Below are 6,459 nucleotides of genomic sequence, written 5' to 3'. Positions count from 1 at the left end.
ATTTCCCTATGTAGAAATGGGAGCAGATCACCATGGATTTTATTACTAAGTTATCGAGGACGGCCAAGGGGCTTGATGCTATTTGGGTTATTGTGGACTGTTATACGAAGAGTGCTCATTTCCTTGCTATTCAGGAGAGCTCATCGGCTGAGAAATTGGCCTAAATCTATATCCGAGAGGTTGTCGCTCGTCACAGGATGCCTATGTCTACAGTCTTAAATTGAGACATTCAATTTACTTTTAGGTTTTTGAAGAGGCTCCATGAGGATTTGGGTACCAGGTTGCATTTAATTACAACATATCATCCACATGCAGACGGACATAGTGAATGGCCTATTCAGAATCTTGAGGATATGTTGAGGACTTGTACCATTGATTTTGGTGTGAGTTAGGAATCCTACCTTCCCTTGGTTGAATTTCCTACAGCAACAGCCAACATGCTAGCATTTGTATGCCTCCCTTTAATCTTCTCTATTAGAGAAGTTTTGGACTCCGGTATTTTGGGGAGAGGTGGGATAGCGGGTCATGGGGAGCACGGAGTTGGTTCTGGTGGATAAGAAAACAAATGTTTTTCAACAGGTCAGGTAGAGATTGTTGATGGCTAAGAGCCGACAAAACAGTAACACGGACAAACATCATTCAGAGTTGGAGTTTCAGGTTGGGGATATGGTACTTCTAAAAGCATCCTCTGGAAAGGTGTTATTCATTTCAGGAAGCAAGGTAAGTTGTGTGACATCCCCAAAATCACGGCCATAAAAGACCGATTTTCATTTATGCTTTTAAAATAATTTCAGAGTAAATCCTTTTGATTTGAAAGAGTTGCGGAATTTTTTCCCAAAAACAAAACGTGATAAATAATATTTACCAAAGCATTTCATAAAAGAAATGTATTTTCATTATATAATCAAAACTCGGGATGTCATGTTCCGATACAGACCATAAAGCATAAACGACAACATTACAAGTCATTCAACAAATATATACATATACAGACTTGTAAACAAAACTACTCGATGATTCATCCATCTTACATCCTTGCGCCACTTCCTGTAATACAAATAAAACTGAGTGGGTCAGGCTTGGGTGCCTGGTGAGCATATAGGGTTTTCAGCCCACAATAAATAAATTATATTTAATTTCACCAACCAACAATAACCCGATTAACCATTCCCGTTATCCTCACTTTACGTCCCTAAAACAACATCTATCTCAAGGGACCAAATCTAGGATCTTCATCGGGATGGACATTACTGCTAAGGGGTTTCCTCAACAATAGATATCCTAAAGGCAACCATGAGCGGGATAGAGTATACCGGTGAACACATCATTCAGAACACCTACAGGTTATGAACCTGCTAGCGTTCCACTGGACTGTCTAGAAAGAGTTTGTGGTCGTTATCCATACTCCGCTGAATAACTAGATCAACAACAACAACATCGAGGCCTCTCATCTATTTATTACACACCAACTATCTACCCATGTTCTACCCAAAATTTTAGTAGATAAAAATATATATTTTTATATACATAGTTTAAAACCTGTATATCATTTTCATTCAATACATATTCCATATAACAGATGAGGCACACCCACATAACACGTATTTCATAGAAAGTAAACCATATCTATGAGATAGAAGAGAGTGAATATACATTCACGCACATAACAATAAAATTATACACATAACACGTATTTCGTATAAAATACTTCATAATTATGCGTTATAAGAAAGTAAATACATACTCACTTGATTAGAAGATGATCGGACAGCACTACGGCTTGCAGAAGTAGAAATCCTCAGCAGATCTGGAAGATCTCTACAAAAATCAAACTTCTCGCGGGCAGACCTTCGGCTCGGGAATCGCACTTCTCGGAATCTTCGGTCTTCGGGACTTGCTTCGGGTCTCAGGGATATTACCGGGGCTTCGGGGTACTTCTGTCACGCAAATCAAGGTAAAACGGGAGAGAGAAGAGAGAAAATAGCAACCCTAAACGGCTGGCCCTTCAAATCTATTTATAGGGCAAATTTGGCCCTTGTCACGTCGTGGCAACCTTTTTCCACGTCGTGGGCTTGGTCGTCACTAGGGCCTCCCGGAGGTGTCAGGAGACTTGCCACGTCGTGGCACTGCTTGCCACGTCGTGGTCTCTAACAGTTTTGGGGTTTCGCCCCCCGAACTTCAGAAATTCATAACTTTTGCATACGAACTCTGTTTTCGACGTTCTTTATATCGCCGCGAAGGTGAGATTATGCTCTACAACTCTCGTTTAGACTCCATTGGCTAATTATGAATTTATTTTTAATATATTATAAGTATATGACTTATATATTATCTTTAGTAGGCCGGGACAGGAAAACTTCGTTCGAAATTCATAACTCCTTCATCTGAACTCCGATTCCGTCCGTATTTCCGTCGTTGCACTACTATCGATGAGATATTAAATTCTCATTTAGATCACTAAGGATAGATATCTATCTACCTTAAATTCACTATTTACGTCGCGCTGGGTCGCGCTGGGTCGTGCCGGTTCTGTCGCGAAACTTCGACAGGTCATAACTTCTTCGTTATAACTCGGATTTCGGCATTCTTTATATATTCGGAAACCTAGTTTCAACTACTACAACATTATCCATAAATATAGTCTTAATCTAACATTTCATTTTAACGCTTATTTTTATTCTTAATTAAATTAAGACACACAATTAAGCACATAACACATAATACTCAAATAATACACTTCTATTATTTCAAAACGGGTTACAAAGGTTAACCTAGACTATTATACCAACATTAATGAAAAGCCCAAAAACACAGGCGTTACAAGTTGGGACCCATATTTATCGGTCCATTCTGAGTCATGGATAAGGTAGGCAAGGTAGCCTACCGATTGGAGTTACCATAGGAGCTCATTTAGATTCATAACACTTTCCATGTTTCCAAATTTGTAGATGTGTGTGATCAACGAGACAACTATAGTTCCATTAGATAATATTCAATTTGATGAACGCCTCACTTATGTTGAGCGATCGGTGATGATTCTTGATAGGAAAATGAAGGCATTGCATAACTAGGTGGTAGCCTTGGTTACGATGCAATGGCAACATCATAAGGGTTCCGAATGGACTTGGGAGCTCGAGGAGGAGATGTACACCTACTATCTGGATTTGTATGATGTCGTGGATTTTGAGGACAAAATCTGATTCAAGTGGGGGAGAATTATAACATCCGTTTTCTATGTATGCTTCTCCTAAGCTTAATTTAATAAAAAGTCGAACTTTTTGAGGATTTTTGCTTGGCCACAACTTGATGATTTAGGGAACATGACATGGCATCTTCATTTAAGGAACTCGTATTCACAGAGCACCACGACGTGGCAAGGCCTTGGCCACGACGTGGTGGATTCTTTGGTGCAAACCCTAGATCTCCGGGTTTATGCCCTATTTAAAGGCACTGACTCCTAGGGTTGCATAATTTGGTAGCCTGCACCTTCTGAGATTTCATCCAATCCAAATTATAGCCTCCATATGTGTGTGTTCAGTGTGTGAAGCCACTTTTGTGAAGGCTTAAGGAAGAAGAAGTCCAACCTGGTGCTTGTATGCTTAGTTCCATCTCAAATCTTGCATCTTCATCACGGTTCTGGTATTTAGGAGATATAAAGTATTCACCTTGCTCATTATCTCTTTAGATCTTTTCCTAGGTCATTTTATAAGATTTTGGTCCAAATCTTCTTATTCTTGAAGTTTGAGTGAACTCCAGAACCTTCGAGTTCCATATTTGGTTTCTGGACCATAGTAGTGGTTAGAAAAGGGAGTTGTATGACTTAGTGTGGTGTCCATGCATTTTGGTGCAAACATGAAAAACTTAGGTTTAGATATCTTGGCTTATCGGGATGTCCTAATGTATAAATATTCCACTTTATCCATTAAGACCTTGAGAATGTTCAGATTTGAGCTTTGGAGCTCTAGTGATAAAGTTTTCACTTTATCCTACAACATGGTGATCTGCTTACCAAGACATGGTGGTTGGTTTCACCATAATTGTTTTGTCATGAAGCTGCCACGACGTGGCCTATGGATATCCATGACATAGAGGTCGGATGGGGTTGACTTTGATTGTTGACTTTTTGATCAAGCTAAACTTTGGTCAACTTGAGTGTTTTATGGTGTAGACTAAGAGGGTACTTCTATATTTATGATTAGGTAACTCATACTACCACTATTCATTGTTAGAGAGCTGTTGTGTTTTTTGCTATTTGTGAGGTGAGTCTTATCACTATATTACCTAGGTTATAGTGGTGTGCATGCTAGATTAGCGAGTCTTAGTTGTTCATTATTGTTGTGTGTATTATTATGTTGTTGATAAATCCAGTATTGCTGATAGTCCATATGGTTGTTAATACACCATAGGGCAGTTGTGAGCCCATAAGACCGTTGATAGTCCTAGGATTGCTGATAACCTATTGTTGTTTATTATGATGTGTTGTATGTGATATTTTGGGGAACTCACTAATCTTCCTGCTTTGTGATTTAAATGTGTTTCAGGTACTTCATATGATCGTGGGAAAGCAAAGGCTTGACTATACACACCCATCGACAACTTTGTGATTTTGCATTATTATGATACTCTGATTTTTCGGATGATCGTACTTGACATTATCAGTTTTCTAGACTTTGGGTTTTATTGAAAAGGATGTTTTGCTTAAACTAAAAATGAATTTTTTGTGGTAAAAATAGGACATTAAAAAATTCAAGATAGCCTTGATATGTTCTAGGCTAGCTTCAATTCCCCTATTTGTTACCATGTAGCCCAAGAATTTCCACACATTGAAAACAAAATGGCATTTGGAAGAGTTGCAATTTATGTTCAATTGATCTAGTATGTTGAATGCTTCTTCAAGATCTTGGAGATGATTTTTGGCTTTCTTGGATTTTACTACTATGTCATCTATATAGACTTCCATCGTTTTTCCAAGTTGATATTTGAACATGTCGTTCACTCATCTTTGGTATGTTGCGCCTGCTTTTTTTTTTTAACAAAAAGACATTGCTATATAACAATATATATACATGTTGGGGTTATAGAGGTTGTATCTTCCTGGTATGAAAGGTCCATTTGGATTTGTTGACATCCGGTTGAAGCATCCATGAAGGTAAAAATTTTATGTAATGTAGTTGCATCTACCAAAGAATCTATATGTGGAAGGGGAAATGAATCTTTAGGACATGCTTTATTAAGATACGTAAAATCTGCGCACACTCTCCACTTCCATTCTTCTTTTCGACTACGACCACATTGGCCGCCCATCTTGGAAATTTTACTTCTTTGATCATCTAGGCATTGAGCCGTATTTCAACCTCTTTTTGGATGATCAAGTTCCTCTTAGGTGCAAATTTTCTTCTTTTTTGATGAATTAGGATGAAACTTGGGTCAATATTAAGCTTATGGGTTATTACATCCTTAGATATACATGTCATATCTTCATGTTTCTAAGCGAAGGTTGATTTTCTGTCTTTTAGGAACTAGGTAAAATCTTTCTCAAGATCTTAGTTAGGATCTACACCCGCTAGCACTTCGATGTCAAGATCTTCATGATTTAGCCATACTTCTTTGACTTCAATTTCCTTGGCTTCCAGAAAATCCCATTCTTTTTTTTTTAAGAGCAGACAATGGAGAAAATTGATGGAACCCACCTAAAGAAGATGGTGAATTGGATGAACCACCAGGATTTTTTGAATTGTTGCCACCTTTAATGTCTTTGTTGTTGGACGAATCATCAAAATCTGCTATAAAAATCAGTAAAAACAATGAACTTTAAAGCCAACTTCATTTATGACAGGGCCTTCCTTGATACGCATGTATTACATGTATTATGCGTAAATAAGTATCGTAAAGACGTGTCGTAAATGCATATCGTAAATGGTTACTGAAGTTTATCACGTGCAAATGTGTGTCATCTTCATTTATGACAGGGGCTTCCTTGATGCGCATTGTGTGTCATAAACACGTGTGTTGTAAGGTTATGACAATCAAATGCATGTCGTCTTCCTTTATGACAGGGCCTTCCTTGATACGCATTGCGTGTCATAAATGCGCATCGTAAATGTGTGTCATAAATGTGCATCGTAAATAGACGATGCGCAAAAGCGTGTCATCTCTCGTTATGACAGGGCCTTCATTGACACGCATTTGCGCGTCGTCTGAGCGTTTTACGACACTCATTGCACGTCGTAAAAGACTGTTTTTCTTGTAGTGAAACATGTCTGACATTAAATTATCATTCTTTCAAGCTTAGATTTTCATTATCTTTGGTGAACTTAAATTTGAATATCCAAACAAAATTGGGGCGGGAGCTAAAACTATAGGTATACATTCGAATAAATCATTGACTCCTCCAATCCAATGACTCACACAAGTTAAGAGCATGACAATAAGTAATTAATTAATCTTCTTTGCAATCTC

The sequence above is a fragment of the Lactuca saligna genome, chromosome 7 (assembly GCF_052625555.1).
Source record: "Lactuca saligna cultivar CGN05327 chromosome 7, ASM5262555v1, whole genome shotgun sequence".
Lineage (NCBI taxonomy): Eukaryota > Viridiplantae > Streptophyta > Magnoliopsida > Asterales > Asteraceae > Lactuca > Lactuca saligna.
This window is presented reverse-complemented; position numbering follows the sequence as displayed.